The sequence below is a fragment of the Narcine bancroftii genome, chromosome 7 (assembly GCF_036971445.1).
Source record: "Narcine bancroftii isolate sNarBan1 chromosome 7, sNarBan1.hap1, whole genome shotgun sequence".
Taxonomy (NCBI): domain Eukaryota; kingdom Metazoa; phylum Chordata; class Chondrichthyes; order Torpediniformes; family Narcinidae; genus Narcine; species Narcine bancroftii.
This window is the reverse complement of record NC_091475.1, coordinates 142,842,873-142,860,139: the sequence shown is the minus strand read 5'-3', so window position 1 is coordinate 142,860,139 and position 17,267 is coordinate 142,842,873. Positions and strand designations below refer to the sequence as shown.

Here is a 17,267-nt window from a genome sequence, read left to right as displayed (position 1 = left end):
AGGCTTGGGTTACAAATGGATAATTCAGCCTTTCTGAAATTTTATCTTGGAACAAAATATGCTACTTTGACAGGGATGAATTGAAGACAAATACTTGCCGCCAAGCATATGGCAGTAAGTTTAAATCAAAGGCTTCCTATCTTTTGAGGCCATCTGTCACTTATTGATGGGAGGGGGCCTTCAGCCAGTTGTTGACAAGGTCATGGGATAGATTCCACGTCATGCAGACAAATCACGGAAAGAAAGAAATTGGCAGCATTATCTCGGCCTGAACGAAAGTTGCTTCTATTAACTCTTTGTGATCTGCTGTAGATAGAACTAATGAAGATGAATTGGCTCATATCAAAATCACTTCAAGCTGATAGTCCATGCTGACAACAGCAAAAAAAAATCATGGTTGAATAATAAGCTACACAAGGTAATTATGTTAATTTAAGAATGCTCTGCAAATCTTTATATTTCTCCACTTTAATAGTCACACACCCTCTGAATATGTTTTGATTATTTTCAAATTTTATGTTTTTAACTTTTCTAAACATACAAACAGATATAGCTTTCTGAAAATGTCCAGTCCTCCAATGGGTTCAGATTGTCTGGCCTTTATTAACCAGATATTCTGTGGAGAACAGCTAGTGAGCATGCAGTGAACTTGTGTATTGGATGGTCTAACCTGATGAAGCACTAGGCTCTTTTAAATTGCAGCTCTGCGGTAGCTCTCCTGGGACCCAGGCGCAATTACTGGCTAAGGGGCTGGAAGCACCTTTTAAACTCTGGTGGAAACGAACCATTAAATCACAAACCCGGCAATTTAAGGGGATCCATCCCCTTGATAACACGATAAGTGATGCATCATACACTCACAGGAATTATTGGTAAGTCTCCCCTATCCCCCCCCACTGGCCGTCAGTCACCACCCCCATCAGTCGCCCCCCCCCACTGTTAGTCACCACCCACCATTAATCACCACCTCTCCGTCAGTCACCGTCCCCCCAGTCGCCACCCCTGCAGTCAATCGACACACACCCTGTTAATTGCGTGCCCCCCTTCCCCTCTGGCCGCAAACGTTGAGCTGTCACTGTGAACTGGAGTGGCGTTTGCAGCAGCGGCAGTTTGCAGCCCATCTCACCCCCTGCGGCAGCTACCCGTCTCCTCTATCCGCCATGGCAGTGACCCCTTTCCTCTCCCCCGTGGCAGCAACCCCTCTCTGCCCTGCAGCAGTGGCCCTTCTCCCCCATAGCAGCAACCCTTCTCCTCCCTGACTGTGGGGCCCCCTCTCTACCCCGGCGGAGCGACCACTCTCCCATCCCCCCCATCCCTGGCCCCGCGACAGCGACTCCTCTCTCCCCCGAATCGCGGTAGGCACTTCATCCAGGGGTTCATTGTGACGCCAGTGCACAAGCACTGACATCACTGGAGTAATCTGATCAGCCATTTTCCTGTTCAAGTCACAAGTGGACACGACCTAATTAATTTAACTGGGTTCCCTGACTACATTTGAGGTAGGTCAGGGAGCCGGTTGGATTAGAACCATGCTAACTGGGTTGGACCCTTTCTAACTGCCAAGAGAGTGGGGTACTAACCTGATAAATTGTACGGTCAAACCCATTAAAAGGTCCTACTGTGTTTGGTGGCATCATACCTCGCAGCACAGGATAATTACTGATTATAGTGAAAAGGACACTACTGCCATTTGCCCCTATTACTTTATGCCAGCCACGTCTGGCATGTCTACTGCAACCCTACTGATTTGAATGGGGACAACAAATTTCATTGAATAGATATGAGAATAAATAGTCCTATCTCCCTTTTCCACATTTATATTGATTTCAAAATAATTTGCAAAGTTGAACTATTTCATGATTTAAAAAAAAAAATTCATTTCTAAGAATTTCTAATCATTGAAGACATTTTGAGATAGTGACAACCCCCTTCTGACTGCCTTTCATATCAAGGCAAGACTTGGATGAGTGTGGCATCAAGGAGTCCTGTTAAAGCTGAATTAATTAGGTATCAAGGGGAATATACTCCATGGTTACAAAGAGCAATGATTGTGATTGATGGAGATTAATTATACCAGCATTATGACATCACTGCAGGAGTTCTTCAGTTTTCTGGCATGAGCTTCCATCACAAGGTCAGAAACTGAGATGTCCTTTGAAACTGAAAAATAATTCAATTTCATTCATAACTCATTCACATATAAAACAGAAGTTTCAATTAATATTTATTCTATAAAAATTGTGAGTGTGTGAGCAAAATTCACATGTTACCTGGGTGGGCAGTTTCCACTGATGTTTTTTTTTAAGTAGAGGAGCTAAAAGGAGGTTGTATGTTTGAGGTAAACAAAAATCGGAAAATAAGGTCAGGCATAAGTGGCCTGGAAGGTAACTGAGAAAGATATTTTCTATCTATGATCTTACTATATTCTGTAACCCTCTACCTGACAAGGTGATGAAGGTAGAGGTTCCCACAATATTTAAGAACTATCCCAATGAACGATTAAATTTCTAAGGCAGAGATTGCCATAGGGGGCTGGTGCTGGAAAGTGGGATAATAGATGGTTACTTGATGGACAATGTGGATGTGACGGGCTGTAAGGCCTGTTGCTGTGTCTATTTTCTTTGGGAATTGCCAATGTGACAGATTATGTTGTGTTTGTATTGTATATAAATATGTTTTTGGTAGAAAAATTGGGGCAGGTCACATACAAACACTTTAGAGCGGATCTTATTTAAAATACTGGAGGTCTGCTCATGCAAGACAGTCCTGCTTCAAGAGTCTTTGCAAAAGATTTGGATTGTGCCCAAGAGACTTCACTAATTGATTGTTGTTTACAAAAATGCAACAGATGAAAGCATTTGGAGCTGCAGGCTGTCTGGAGTGGAACTTGCTGTTCTAAAAAGGTATTGTGGTTTTGCAAACAGAGAGAGTAAAACAGGCTTTCTCTCTGAGAGCGAGAGGGAGAGAGAGAGAATTCAGTTCTCCAGTTCTACAGTCAACAGCAACAGCTTGGATTGAAACAGGACAAGCTGGAAAACTTGTGGAAACCCCCCATTTGGAAGACAGGTTGTGAGTGCTTAGTTCAGCCTGGTCAAAGCCTTTGTGGTTCATACAAGAGGAAAGGAAATAAGAGAAACAGAAAAGAACTCTCTGGTATCCTGAAAGGAAGAGGTTATCATCTGGAAAACCCTCATGGGGCATGTTTCCTTGAAAAGACACTGAAGTGGCTGGTTACAAGGAATCAGTTGTGGGTGTCCAGTAAACAACAAATCTATCTCTGAAAACTGAAAAGAACCTTCCTGAGAAGTACCCATTTACCTTTCAAGCACCAAAGCCTGATGAACTTCATAAATGTTAAATTCTGTGCACAGTATAAGAATTGTCTTCAACCAGTGAACTTGGAGGAATGAGAAGTGAGATTGGACTGTGAATCAAAGAAATATTCTGAACTTACATACACATTACCTACACGAGCGCTTAGAATTAGAAAGGGGTCAAGTTAGGTTAGTTAAATTAATAGTAATAAGTTAAAGTTTAATCCTATTTTCATGTTTAAAGATAATTAAAAGCAACTTGTGTTTAAGTAACCATTTGTCTTGGTGAATATCTATTGATGCTGGGTTTTGGGGTCCTCTGGGCTTGTTACACCAAGTAATGGCCATCTCCAATAAGAGAGAAAACCAACCTACTTTTATTATTGTTCAATAACATTTCCATCATTGAGTTCTCCACTATTTACATTTTAGAGTTCACTATTTATTTGAAATTTATCTGGACCAGCCTCATAATTATAATGGTTACATTATTTGTTAAAAGCTGGGCATCCTTCCGCAAATGTGTAATTTCATGACAGTCCAAAACTTTTACATCATCTCTAAATCATATAAAGAGTATAATGGAATGTCCAGTTCCAACAGATATAAAGATATAAAGAGAATAATGGAATATAACAGATATAAAGAGTATGATGGAATGTCCAGTTCCAACAGATATCAATAAAGTCTTTGACATTCTGAAAAAAGTAGCCTGCTTGCTTGCTACCTTTTCACTACTCTAGATGTTCATTCCTTTGATGACGGGATGTGGTCGAAACAATGTACAGCATCTGCAAAATGTTCTGCAGTTACCTTGTTGAAATACAATGAGCCTACAAGCGCCACCTATCGATTAGAAGGAACAATGGTTGCAATGAGACATCACTGCTCAACGGTTCTTCTCTTCAAGTGACACACCACCTAGACTTGAAATTATATTACCTCATTTTGTCTAAATTCTTGAGCCGAATGCTTTCCGTATTCTGGAAGTGCTTTAACCAGAAGTGTCATGTTCTTAAATGTATTTGCCAATATGTAATGAATCCATGTCTTGCTATTCATGCCCAGATCCAAAGATGTGAGTAAATAAATTAGCCTCAATTTCCAAACTCAGGATCCAATTCCTGGCCTATTTGATTCTTTGGGAGCATTTTTACATGCAAAACAATTGCTGCAGTGCATTGGCAGTCATGTAATAACAGTGAGGTTCCCATGAGAACAGAACCAGATCTATTATGATTCAAATCAATGTGCCTCACCCACTGATCTTCAGAGATCTGGTTAGCAATATTAATTACTTCACAACTTTAAACTCAAGTGGTTCAAAGTTTCACAGTTTACACATGATAGAAATCAAGCCATTTAATGCATGAATCAATTGGAAGTAAATGTACACGAACCAGAAACCACTCATTCCTCAACAGAATTAATTATTTACAATTGCTGAAAAATTGGATTGCATAGCACAAGATAAAAATTAGATCTAACCAAGGGTAAATTTCACTGGGCACTTCCACTCAGGATTCTACCATGCGAGCCTGATCCACCTTCTGAATGATGAACTGTTCCCTGTCCATTGTTGGTTTTAAGTGTATTAAAGTGTATTTGGACCGGGCAGTTGAACCCAGTCCACTATCAGCGGCACTCCCGGCGCTGCCCATTCATTTATGACATAATGAGAAATTGTGACTTTGAGGAATTATTTCATAGTCATAGAATTTATAGTAAATTCTGTCCCATTCATTTGCCATCCTCACATATGTTTGAGGAGGAAGAGATGCCAGATTGAGTCCATCAGCTGGATAAAATTCATGGATGTAAGAGCTGGAATTTGAACACCAACAATGAGTTTTGAGGATCGAATAAAACGGCCAGAGCCATTGGGACAGAAACATTTTTGGTCATGTTGCTGTGGGATTAATTGTTTGTGAATTTGGAAATGGTTTAACCAAATTTTTTTTTTTGGCATTTAGAGTGGCACCTGAATTTGGTTGCCAATCCATCTTCAATACAAATACGAATCCTTCCTACAAAATAAATAAAAATAGGCTCAATATTCATGACAAAATTATAGCATTTTTAAATAAACAGATGTTTTAGGATCTAGCAACAAAACCAATGATCTAAAACAGTGATTTTCAACTTGCCCCCCTAAAATCACATTCAACCTTAAGTAATCCCTATGCCACAAACTTGCTTAGTAAGGGATTACTTAAGATGGTAGGAGAGTGAAGAATAAAGGTTGAGAACCACTGCTCTAGACCCAATTGCATCTGAAGTATTTTGCTTGAGAATAATCATCAGCGGCCCATTTCCTTTGGAGTTATGAGACCATGCACATAACAAGTCAATTAGGTATGGTAAAACAATGGTTTTCCAAAATTTTCTTTCCATTCAGATGCCACCTTAAGTAATCCCTTAACTAATCACAGAGTACTAATGGAATAGGTGGAATGTGAGTTAGGGGGACAGTTTGAAAACCACTGATCTAAAATAATACCAAAATACTTACATTCTACAATTTTGCTTAAATACCATGAACAGTCTCCCCTTTCAGCCAGACTATGAGCAAGAAATACTTTAGCTCAAATTTTAAAGTTCAAAGTTTAAATTTATCACGAGAGTACATACATTACATCACATTCATCCATGAGATTCTTTTCCCTGTGTTCCAGGTAATGTTTCTATTAATGGCCAGGCAAAAAACTGTGCTTAAGAAAGAGACACTTATACAAAAGAGAAATGTAAACAAAAAAAAATGTAAACATACTGACTAAAAAAATCAGTAATAAATAATATGCATATTAAGAGTCTTTAAATGAGTCTTTGATTGATTTTGTTATTTAGGAGCCTGATGGTGGTAGCTGTTCCTGAACCGAGAGGTACATGTCTTCTGGCACCTATACCTCTTTCCTGATGGCAGCAGTGAGAACAGAGCATGTGCAAGCCATGAAGATTCTTGATGACTGCTACTGCTCTCTGCCAGTAGAGTTGAATGTGCATGTTCTCAATGGTGGGGGGTGGGGGGTGGGGGGGGGGGAGTTCTATCTGTAATGTACAGGGCTGTGTCCATGACTTTTGCAGGGCTTTTTGCTCAAAGGTATTACTGCCTCCATACCAGGTTATGATGTAGCCAGTCAGTGCACATTCCACTACATAATCATGTAGAAATTTGTCATGGTTACCAATATTATGAGCACTGAGGGAGTAGAGGCGCTGATCTGCTTTCTTCATATACTGTAGAGTGTTTCATCTAGGAAAGGACTTCTGAAATAGTGAATTTCAGGAATTTAAATTTGTTCACCCTCTCCACCTCTGATACCCAATGATCACTGGATGATACACATATGGTTTTCCATTCTTAAAGTCCACAATCAGCTCCTTAATTTTGGTGATATTGAATGCAAGATTGTTGTTAGTCAGACAAGTCAAGTTTTCAATTTGTAGATGGTTTTGTTGTCGTACTGAGCCAAGCAGTCATAGGTGAAAAGTGAGTAGTGCAGGGGGCTAATTATACACCCTTGTGCTCCTCTAGTGCTGATGGAGATTGTGCAGGAGATGTTCTTACTGATTCTCACTGATAGTGAAACACAAAAGTGTGCAGAAACTGTGATTGTAGTAAAACACACGCAGAAATGCTGAAGGGAATCAGCGCGTCTTGCTGAGTCTATAGGAGATAAAGATATATTGCCGCCGTCTCGGGCTTGAGCCCTTGAAGATGACCCTGATGTAAGTGTCTTTGCCATTCAGGAGTTTCAGGGCTTTGTGTAGAGCCACTGAGATATATCTGCTTGCGGCTGTGGTAGGCAAATTGGAACGGATCCATGTCGCCGCTAAGGGAAGAGCTGATATGCTTCAACCTCAGCCTCTCAAAACACACATTGTATTGCTTATTAAAATTAAAGTTATCAAAGTGTAGAACTTGTTCATTTGAAGGATGTAACAGGCTGGGTATCCTCACCTTTGTTATGGATTGAATAAATGACTATACTGTCAATTTTGGTGTCATTTCACTTCACTGCAAATTTGTTGGCACCTTGCCAATTTGATTACTGCCTGTGTGGTTGATGTTAATTCTGCATCAGTCAAGTGTGGGATGGTATCATTCACATGAAGCACTCCTTTTGGAGCATTGCAAGGGAAGTTAGACTTTGTAGTTAGCATGCTAACCGAGCAAATGAATGAGACTAGCAGTTGCTGGTCTTGTTAGAACTCGTGAATTTTATTTTGACTAACATGCTGCTGCTTTTAAGGCATTCGAAGCTTCCACCCCTACGCACTGGAACCCACATCATTGTGACACATGCACGCTACCTGAGCGCATGAGGGCCCCAAGCTTCTATCGGAAAAGAAGGCCATGCGACACCATTTTTGATGTGGCTGCTCCAATGACACGCACGTAACACATGGAGCCAGTTCACCTGGCCATCAGATATGTGTGTCACCACACAACCTCCTCAATCCCCACCCAGGAACTGGTGCTAGTGCCTGCCTTATTGAAAGTTTGTACCGTCTTTTGTTTAGGAAGTCTACTCTGGCACTTGGCCAGCTGTAGTTGGACAGGCTGACTTAAGTCAAGGTGTGCTGGTTTCAAGAATTCAGTGGTGAAAAACTCCTCCTTTCTCTCAATGTCCAGAATGAAAGTTCAATTGTTGTTCCTTATCACTTTATAAGGGCCCTCGTAAGATCGTTGGAGGGGCATAAGTTGCATGCCCTGATGGACAAACACAAACTCTGAATTTTTTAAGTCTTTAGGGATGGAGGAGGGTGTTTGTCCATGGTGGTCTGGGTGCGAGGATACCTGGTTTCTTGTGGAGTCGACTGTGCTGTTTTCTGGCTCCTGGTCATGTGTCACTGGCAGGAATTGGCCAGGTACCATCAGGGGTATGCCATAAACCATCTCAGCTGATGAGGCCTGTAGGTCTTCCTTCGGGGCTATGTGGATCCTGAGAAGGATCAAGTTGAGTTCATCCACCCAGTTGGGGCTTGCCAGCCTGACCATGAGCACTGACTTGAGGTCCCTATGGAAATGCTCAACCAGGCCTTTGGATTGGGGATAAATCATACCAAAGGGAAGAAGTGAACTGGGCTCCCCAGTTTGTTGTCATATGTACTGGGATGCGAAAACAGGATACCCAAGTAGACACCAGGGCTCTGGTGCAGGAGTCAGCTGTAATTTTGGTGATTGGGACAACCTCAGGCTATCTGGTGAACTGATCTACGATGGTATGGAGCTACCTGTGGCTGCGCAAAACTGGCAGGGGTCCCACAATGTGGACCTGTATATGGGTGAACCTGCAGTATGGCATTTCAAACTGCTGGAGGGGGTGTTTCGTGTACCTGTGAACCTTGGCAGTTTTGGCAGTGTGTTCATGTCTGTGCCCTTTCACTGACCAGTTTTCAGAAACCATGCCATATAAAACGATAGGAAACCATGCAGGCTGTGTTTCTCATTGAGGGATGCAAAAGGCCGTGAATTGAGTTGAATGGCCTCTTGCTCCAAGGTGCCAGAACAATGGGGCATGGGTGGGCAATGGACGTGTCATAGAGCAGTGTCCTGTCACCTTGGCTTAGTGGTATGTCTGCGGCTGTAAGCTGGTGATTGCAGTGCAGAAACTGCGAGCCTTGACATCCACCTTTTGGACCAGTGCCAGTTCTGAATAATCAAGATCCTGTGACTACGTCTGAAGTGTGGGCTTAGACAGGGTGTCTGACACTATGTTGTTTCTCCCTGAGAGGTGTCAAATGGTTATTGTGAACTCAGAGATGTAGCAAAGGTGGCACTGTTGTCGGGCTGACCAGGGTTATGAACCTTATGAAAACGCGAAAGTTAAAGTTTTATGGTCCATAAAAACCATTAATGGCATCCTCTCCAGGAAGTGTCAAAAATGTCATATGGCAAGGTAGAGTGCTAGCAGCTCCCTGTCAAAAGCACTGTACTTCAGGTCTGGTCATTGTAAATATCTGTTGAAAAATCCCAGGGGTCTCCAGATGCCTTCCACAAGCTGCTCTAGCACTCCTCCAATTGTGGTGTTCGAAGCGTCAACAGTTAGGGCGAGTCCTCGGGTGTAAAAGCCATGTGATGCTGGCTAGGTCCTCCTTAGTCCATAGATTATTGGAAAACAGCTGTGGTTTCATCATCCTATGCCAAATCTTTCTTTGTTGTGGCCATCATGGTGAACAGCTGGGATGAACAGGAAGTTCAAGTCCCTGCCAACCGCATGCATGAGGCTCTGGAATGTTTGTGCCATGTTATTGAGGCCAAATGGCATCCACAGAAACTCGAAGAGGTCAGAAAGGGTAATTATGGCTGTCTTCTGGATGTTGTCAAGGTGTGTGGGGATCTGGTGGTAATCACGCACAGGGTAGAACTTGAAGAAGATGTGGGCTCCATGTAGGTTGGCGACAAAATCCTGGATGTGGGTAGCAGTCTGGAGTAGTGGTGTGGTTCAGGCATTTGTAGTCCCCACATGGTTGCCAGCCACCAGGGCCTTCAGGACCATGTGTAATAGTGAGGCCCAGGAGCTATCGGATCTGCGAACAATGCCCAGTTCTTGCAGGTGCTTAAATTGTTCTTTGGCCAGTTGCAGCTTATCTGGTGTCAGTCGTTGAGCATAAACATGGAGGGTGGCTCCTGGGTAATTATATGGTGTTCCACCCCATGCTTCAGCATAGTAGAGGTGAATTTCTGCCTGAGGATAGAAAGGAAATCAGCCAGGATACGGTGGTATTCGTTGGTGGAAGACGCGACTAGGCAAATTCAGGGGCTGGCATTCTGGCTTCTGCGGGAGGGAAAGTTTGAAAAGTCTGGGCATGGACCAGTCTTTTGGCTTTTAGGTTGAGCAGGAGGGGGCTGTGTGCTCTCATTGGTAATATATTTCCTCCATTGTGTATAGTAATCATTGTTGGTTGTATATATGGAGCTGGCCTGTCCACAGATGACTCATACTTTATGACTCCTCCCCCTTGGTCCTGGGCCATAAATGTTGAGCCACCTCTTCCCTTGCCGCCATTCCTATCCTGGGATCCAGGCCAGCAAGGTTCTTCTGTGTATTAAAACCAATCGTTCCTTCAGCTTGTCTCTGTGGTTACTGATAGTGCTCTGTATTCTCAATAAATCTGCTCCTAGGAGTGACTTTCCCACTGAGGCGAGTGTGAAAACCCAGTTGAACATCTCGCTTTCTAACCTCACTGCCACTCATCGTTTTCCAAAAGATTTTATCGAGCTGTTGTTGGCAGCTCGCACGGTGGGGCTGCAGTGTCTTGTATGGGTTTCGAGTGCCATTGGTGGGATGATGCTGATTTCTGCACCATTGTCAATGATAAACCCGCGGCCCGAGATTTTATCACAAACATGGTGGTGACTGGCCATGGTGTTTCCTGGAAATGTGCAGGGCTGTCTGTATTTGTGGGCATCTACTCCCACCTATGGTGGTAGGAACACCATTTGCTCTTTGCTCCCTCATTCACTTAGTGAGAGCACTGTTGGTCTCGGGATGAGTAGGGTTTAGTCTGTGGCTCTGTCTGCAGTGTGGTCAGCTAACTGATGGCGGACTAATTCTCTTGTTTGGTACGCTAGAAGATGTCTACTTTTCTGGGGTCACTGAAGTCTGCATCAGCCAGCAGCAGCTGAATGTCACCAGGCAGCTGCTCTAGAAATGCCTGCTCAAACCATGAGGCAGGGTTTGTGACCCTCTGCCACCATAAGCATCTTGTCCATGAGGGCCGTTGGTGTTCTGTCCCCCAGGCTGTCCAACTGCATAAGTCTGGCTGCCTTCTCACGTCTAGAGAGCCCGTACGTGCTTATGTGTAATGATTTCAGAGCATTGTATTTATCTTCCTCCGGTGAGGCTTGGATGAGGTTGTCTACCCTGGCTGCGGTCTCTTGGCCTAAGGAGATGACCACATGGTAATACTTGGTAGAGTTGGAAGAGATTTGTTGAATCTGGAACTGTGCCTCTGCCTGTCCAAACCACGTGTAGGGTTATAGAGTCTAGAAGGTGAGCAGTTTTAACACAACAATGCTTACTGCTGTGGCATCCATGCTGAGGAGTTCAAAAAATGGGGTCACCAACGTAGTGGGCATGCTAACCAGCAGTCAGTGGAATTGTTAGAACTCATGAACTTTATTTTGGTTAACACACTGCTGCTTTTAAGGCATTTGAAGTTCTGGCCCCTGTGCACCAGAACCCACATCATCGTGATGTAATCACGCTACCTGTATGCATGCGGGGCCTGAGCTTCAACTGGAAAAGAAGACCGCGCAATGTCATCTTTGATGCAGCTGCTCTGATGATGTGTGCGTAATATACGGAGCCGGTTCACCTGGCCATCAAATAGATGCGTCGCCACAACTTAATTATTCTGGGTGCAGCAACCATTGGTCATCACAGGACAAGTGGGTGTTCATACCACAGAATTAGAAGTACTGTAGGTAATTTCTAATGTTATCTTTGATTACTTGATCATATACAGGACTTATACCCTCCCACTATCTCACTCCTGACTTCATCAGGTTCAGACCTGAAATTTCCAATTTTTTCTTCATTCCATGGCCCCTCACCATCATTCATGCAACTGAAAACTACAACTATTTTATCTCCAGGTTATCTTACATCTCTCTCATATTAATTTTCTCAGATCCATGTTTCTCCTGAAGCCAAGGTTCTCTAGGTCTCAAATACTAATGACTTACCCACTCACTCTAAATCACAGCTCTGTCAAACACACCTCTCCTGAATCCCACACCTTTCTCAATCCCACTCCAAATCTTTCTCTCGTGCAAACATTCCCTGTGATTGGTCACATAAAATTGGCAGATAGGATTACTGGGGTCTCCCTCACCCTCATCGACATTATCTACCAGGATTGTACTCTGAAGAGGGTGCGCAAAATCATTGAAGACCCCTTCAACCCTGCACACAGCATCTTTCAGCTACTCCTGTTGGGGTATTCAAGCCAGTACCACCAGAATGAGTAACAGCTTCTTCCCACAGGCAGTGAGACTGATAAATGATGAACAAACTGCTCATATTAAGCCTCCAAGATGCTTACTATTTAATAAATAATATTTCTTTAGTTTTATATATGCATATTTGTTCTGCATTTGTGTGACTTGTCTTTGATTTTGCATCGAGGACCTTTACAATCGGATTATAAGTAAACTTGAACTTGATTTATCTCATCAGTCATTTGATTCTCAGATCCAATTCCTTTGCCCTTGGCTGTCAATACCCTCCCCACACAAAACTACAGGACCTGGCCTCAATTTCAGGTGGCATGTTTCCCACTGCAAAACATTGCAATGCTGGGTATCAGGAATGACTGGAATTTGGTTGTTGATTCAATACAGCAATGCCTGTCTCCTACACCCACTTAGATGCATTACATTTTCATGACATTTGTCTTTTCATCTCAGTCATTAAAATTTATCATGAACCGTTGAGAATGCAGGACTGATTTCTATGCTAATATGCTATATAAGGATTTATTTTGTGCAAAAGAATGATAAAATAACTTTCAATAAAGAAAATAATTTTGCCTATTCTTCCTATATATTTTTGATTATATTTGCTGTAAATTCATTGTTAGCATTTGGCATTTGAAACTGGTTCCAAGTATATGAAGATCTTTTTGCATTTGGGTCAATTATAAATAAAACTTTTCCAATTTTTGAATGAGGCTGGGAATTATGATTTCACAATGGGACTTGTCAACAAGGTCAAGATGATATAATGAATGAACAACTTATTTCCGAATTGAGTGTGACTGAAACGCAATGAGATCTTCATAAAACAACTGTCTGGTAGAATACAGCTGGAGCCTCTGAGGAGAGAAAAAGAAGCAAGTTGTGAACACAATGGACCAGATTTCTTTGTTTTGCTGGGGTGGTTTGGGTGCAGTGAAGTTTCAACCTTTTTCTTTCCACTCACATACCACTTTAAGTGTTCCCTATGCCATAGATGCTCCGTGATTAGTAAGGGATTGCTTAAGGTGGGATGTGGGTGGAAAGAAAAAAAAAATGAAAACCACTGTTTTAATCATACCTAATTGACTGGTTATGTACACATTTGCATAACTCCCAAGGAAATGGGCCAATGACCATTTTTCCCAAGCAAAATATTTCAGTAACAACTGGGCCTAGAGCATTGTTTCTCAACCTTCCTTTCCTACTCACATACCACCTGTTAGGTCTGCTTTGTTCATGAATGAGTGAGTCAGACACCAGACTGAGTCGAAATCAAGGTTTTTTGTTCTTTATTACCGGATTGTAACACTTGCAACTAACAGTGTTAGGTGGAGAAGGCGCATTCTCCCGATATCAGCAAGTGGTGTTTTTTTATACCCCAGGACACGCACTTAGTAAATTATCATACCATTACATTGTCCAATGAATTAGCTGTTGCTATCCTTCTCTGTTAGTCTGCTGCACATCATTCTTGTTAGTGCAAAGCTTATCTTGAGTGTACAAGGTCACATCTGCATTCTGTTACTCCTTAGTACTGGGTGACTCCTTCTCCGGTCCCATCTCATGATGTTTTTACCTTACACACCTTAAGCTATCCCTTACAAATCACAGAGCACTAATGACATAGGGGTTACTTAAAGTGGTATGTGACTGGAAAGAAAAAAGGTTGAGAACCATTGCTGTACATTAATTTTATATTGGAAAGCTGGACATGATCTGTTCTTTGTGTGCAGGCACTAGGAACATTCCGTAAAGAACAGCAATTGATTCAACAATTTCTCTTTTGTAGATGGAGGTTAACATCAAAATCTCAAAATCTTGTTATTTTCAGCTCTGAAATAATAAATAATATTACTTTATATACATTGCTATTATTGCACAAACATGTATAGATTTAAATATTTCAACACTAATATGATGAGGTGAGAGTTTCTTGTCATTTCCATAAGTTCAATGAGCAGATGCACTGAAATTCTTACTTTGATGCAGACAACCAGGTACACCAACTGCAATAGCATTAATTAAATGACCACAATATACAAAGGCAGAAAAAGATATCATGAATATAAATGGATAAATACATATTTACTATACAGTTAGTGCAAAAAAAATGTAATCTTTCTTTAGAGCAGATAAATTATTTGGTGGTCCCAGAGTAGTTTATTTTTAGGGTGAGGGTAGCACAGGGATGTTTCTCATAGGTGATGGTTCTTCTTGAACATAAAGGTGCTGCCTGAAGTTTGCAGTAAGAAGAGTATTTTATGAAGCTGGTTGCCTTCTTGAGGCAATGTCGAACAGAGCTATCTGCAATTTGTGAGTGTTTGGCACTTGTGATATTTTTGGCTAGGTGTGCTACCTTCTGCAGCCTCCAGGATTCCTGAACATTCAAGTTAATCAGCCAATCAGTACACTCTTTTCATTGCACCTGCTAAGTTTGATGTAAACAATGTAAATATTGATTTAATATATTTGCTTAATATTTTAGCATGAAATTAATATCTGATTTGATATTGTGACACATATTAAACTTTGAGGATAGAACTTGTGAAGGAGTACATTAAATCTCAATAATTAAAAAAAACAATAGAACATCAAGGCATGCTCTTTTCTCATTCAGTTATATGATTACCTATCAACGATTGGTGATGTCTGTGAATGCATGTTTACTACAGCAGAGTTTTTAAATCACTTAGAAGAGCAAACTGAGATAAGAGGGCCTAAAATTTCTTGTCTAAGTAGGTTCAAAAGCAATATACAGCTTTTTAGCATGTAACATGAGAACACATCCTTCTGCAAGCATTCAGCCCATTATAGAAAAAAAAGGATGCTAAAGGCAACCTCTTTATTTTGCAGTGTTAGCATCAAATCAAATTTCAGTCAGACTGCTGCCATTCAAATCCCTCTCCAGAGACTGAGCAGATAATCTAAATTGCCATAAGCCACTGGATAAGATTAAACCAGGCTTCATCCACTTTCTGAGATAAATGCAAATGATCTTAGCACAATATTTTTTTTTAAAAACAGGACCATTACTTATCCCTCATCCGACATCTGCACAAATTAGCAGACATACAGAATTTCCCACTTATGCTTCATTGGGTAAGGAAGTCTCCAGCAATGAATACTTCCCAAAAGTCCAATAATTCAATATGATTGCATACCCTGTCCATGTTTAGTGCACTTCCAGTGATTCATTGTGGAACATACATATGCATGGAATCATTACATCAGTTGACGTATGACAAATGACAGATGCTTCTATACACACAACAATGGAGCAGGTCTTAAGTGAGGAATTGAAGCCTGCTCCACCATTGCTTAAGATGCCTTTCTTCAACTGACCAGTTGTCAAGGAGGCATTAATTATATTTCTATATTCTCATTTAAAGTGCTTTTGATTTCCAAAGCAAGACTATATATCCCACTGTGCTGAGTCTTCCAGATTTTGTGAAGAGATTATTGAACATTCAATTCTCCATTTTGGTGGCAGATAGTGTTGCACAATTTCAATTTTTGTCACTGTGTCCAAAAGCAACTGTTTATGCTTATAAATAATTTTATAACTTGAAGTGATCACCTGATCTAATAACTTCTTACCATTGTGATTCCTCCATGACAACGTTAAAGCATTTGGACTGGATGTTTGCTGTTTAAAATGGGTTGACATTAAATAAAGATTATTATTAAGGTCTTATTTGAGGATTTGGAACACTTACATTCTATGTTATTCTTCAAAACTGAAGAGTATCACAAGAGGAAGATTCATTTTATATATATAATTCTGGAGAGCAACTGCAAATATCTTGATCTTTTGACAAAATCTTTTTGTGGACACTTATTTTGCTTATAAATCTAAGATTCAAATATTCTCAAATTCAGTTAAATTGGTTATGTTTTAATATTTTCTCTTAAAGAAAATAACATTACTTCAGCTACCAGTAGATGGCAAACTTAATTGGAAGATTGGATTCGCCAGGCTCAAAAGTGGTGAAGTCAGGAAAGTTTGCGAAGTTATATCTGATGTTGTTGGTACAGGTTTGTAGTTGTTGCAAATAATTATCCCATTTCTCAACTTACTTGGTCCAGATGTGAAGTAAGTCCCTTTTCCTGTCTCTGAATACCATAGATTCCAGAGCCATACAGAAGACAGGACAGCATGGTTAGTGTAGAGGGTAGGGCAAAACTCATACAGAGCCAACGATTCCAGTGCTGTCTGTAAGAAGTTTGTCTGTTATCCCCATGTCTGTGCAGGAAGTTTGTATGTTCTCCCCATGGCTGTACCTCCCAGCCTTCATAAAAATGTATGGGAGTTGTAGGATAATTGGGGTATTTAGGCAGTCTGAGCTCGTGGGCTGGAAGGGCTAGATACTGTGCTGTATGCCTACATTTTAAAAAAAATACATCTTGCCTCTGAATCTCAAATGGAAGCTCGACTAGATCTCTTTATTTGTCACATTACACCCCATGCTGTAGTCAGGGTTCTTCTGTGAGCAGTCTAACAGGTTAACTTTACCTTTGATAAAGTATAAGATATGGAAAGAAATCACCAAACAGCTGGAGGAACAGCAGATCAAGCAGCATCAGTGAAATTGAATGGTATTCTGTCAGATCGTGGGTTCCGATCCTCAATATTTAATATTAACTTCATCTCATTGATGCTTCTCAGCTCCCCCAGCAGGTCATTTGTTGCTCGCTTCCAGCATCTGCAGACTCCTGTGCCTCCAAGATATGGAAAGTGTAAGGGTGCATGGAAAGCAGAGTAAACTGTTGCATTTTATGAGAGAATCAGGTGGGAGCAGCTCACAATAAGCTTCACCTCTACAATCTTCACATCCATTAAAACAAATTTAACATTTATTTTTAATTACATTTTAGAAAAAAACTTTAAAATTTAAAATCACAAGTTAATCTGACCTGAAGTAATGATCAAAACGTGAAGTGGATAAGATCATAGATTCTGCACCAAATCTAACCTAGTGCACATT

The 17,267-nt window shown here is 41.1% G+C and overlaps 2 long non-coding RNA genes across 2 annotated transcripts in view; one reads left to right on the top strand and one right to left on the bottom strand.

Moving 5' to 3' along the window:
- The first annotated feature begins 2,043 nt into the window (after nt 1-2,043).
- Nucleotides 2,044-17,267, top strand: part of LOC138739943 (uncharacterized) — a 40,022-nt gene continuing 24,798 nt past the window's right edge. Inside the window, exon 1 of the long non-coding RNA XR_011342591.1 lies at nt 2,044-2,134. This is a non-coding gene — a long non-coding RNA (uncharacterized lncRNA). The remainder of the gene's footprint in view (nt 2,135-17,267) is intronic.
- On the bottom strand, nt 5,014-9,630 carry LOC138739942 (uncharacterized). Its single transcript, XR_011342590.1, has 2 exons — nt 8,655-9,630; nt 5,014-5,341 (listed from the first exon to the last, which is right to left on the bottom strand). It is a non-coding gene; the product is annotated as an uncharacterized lncRNA (long non-coding RNA).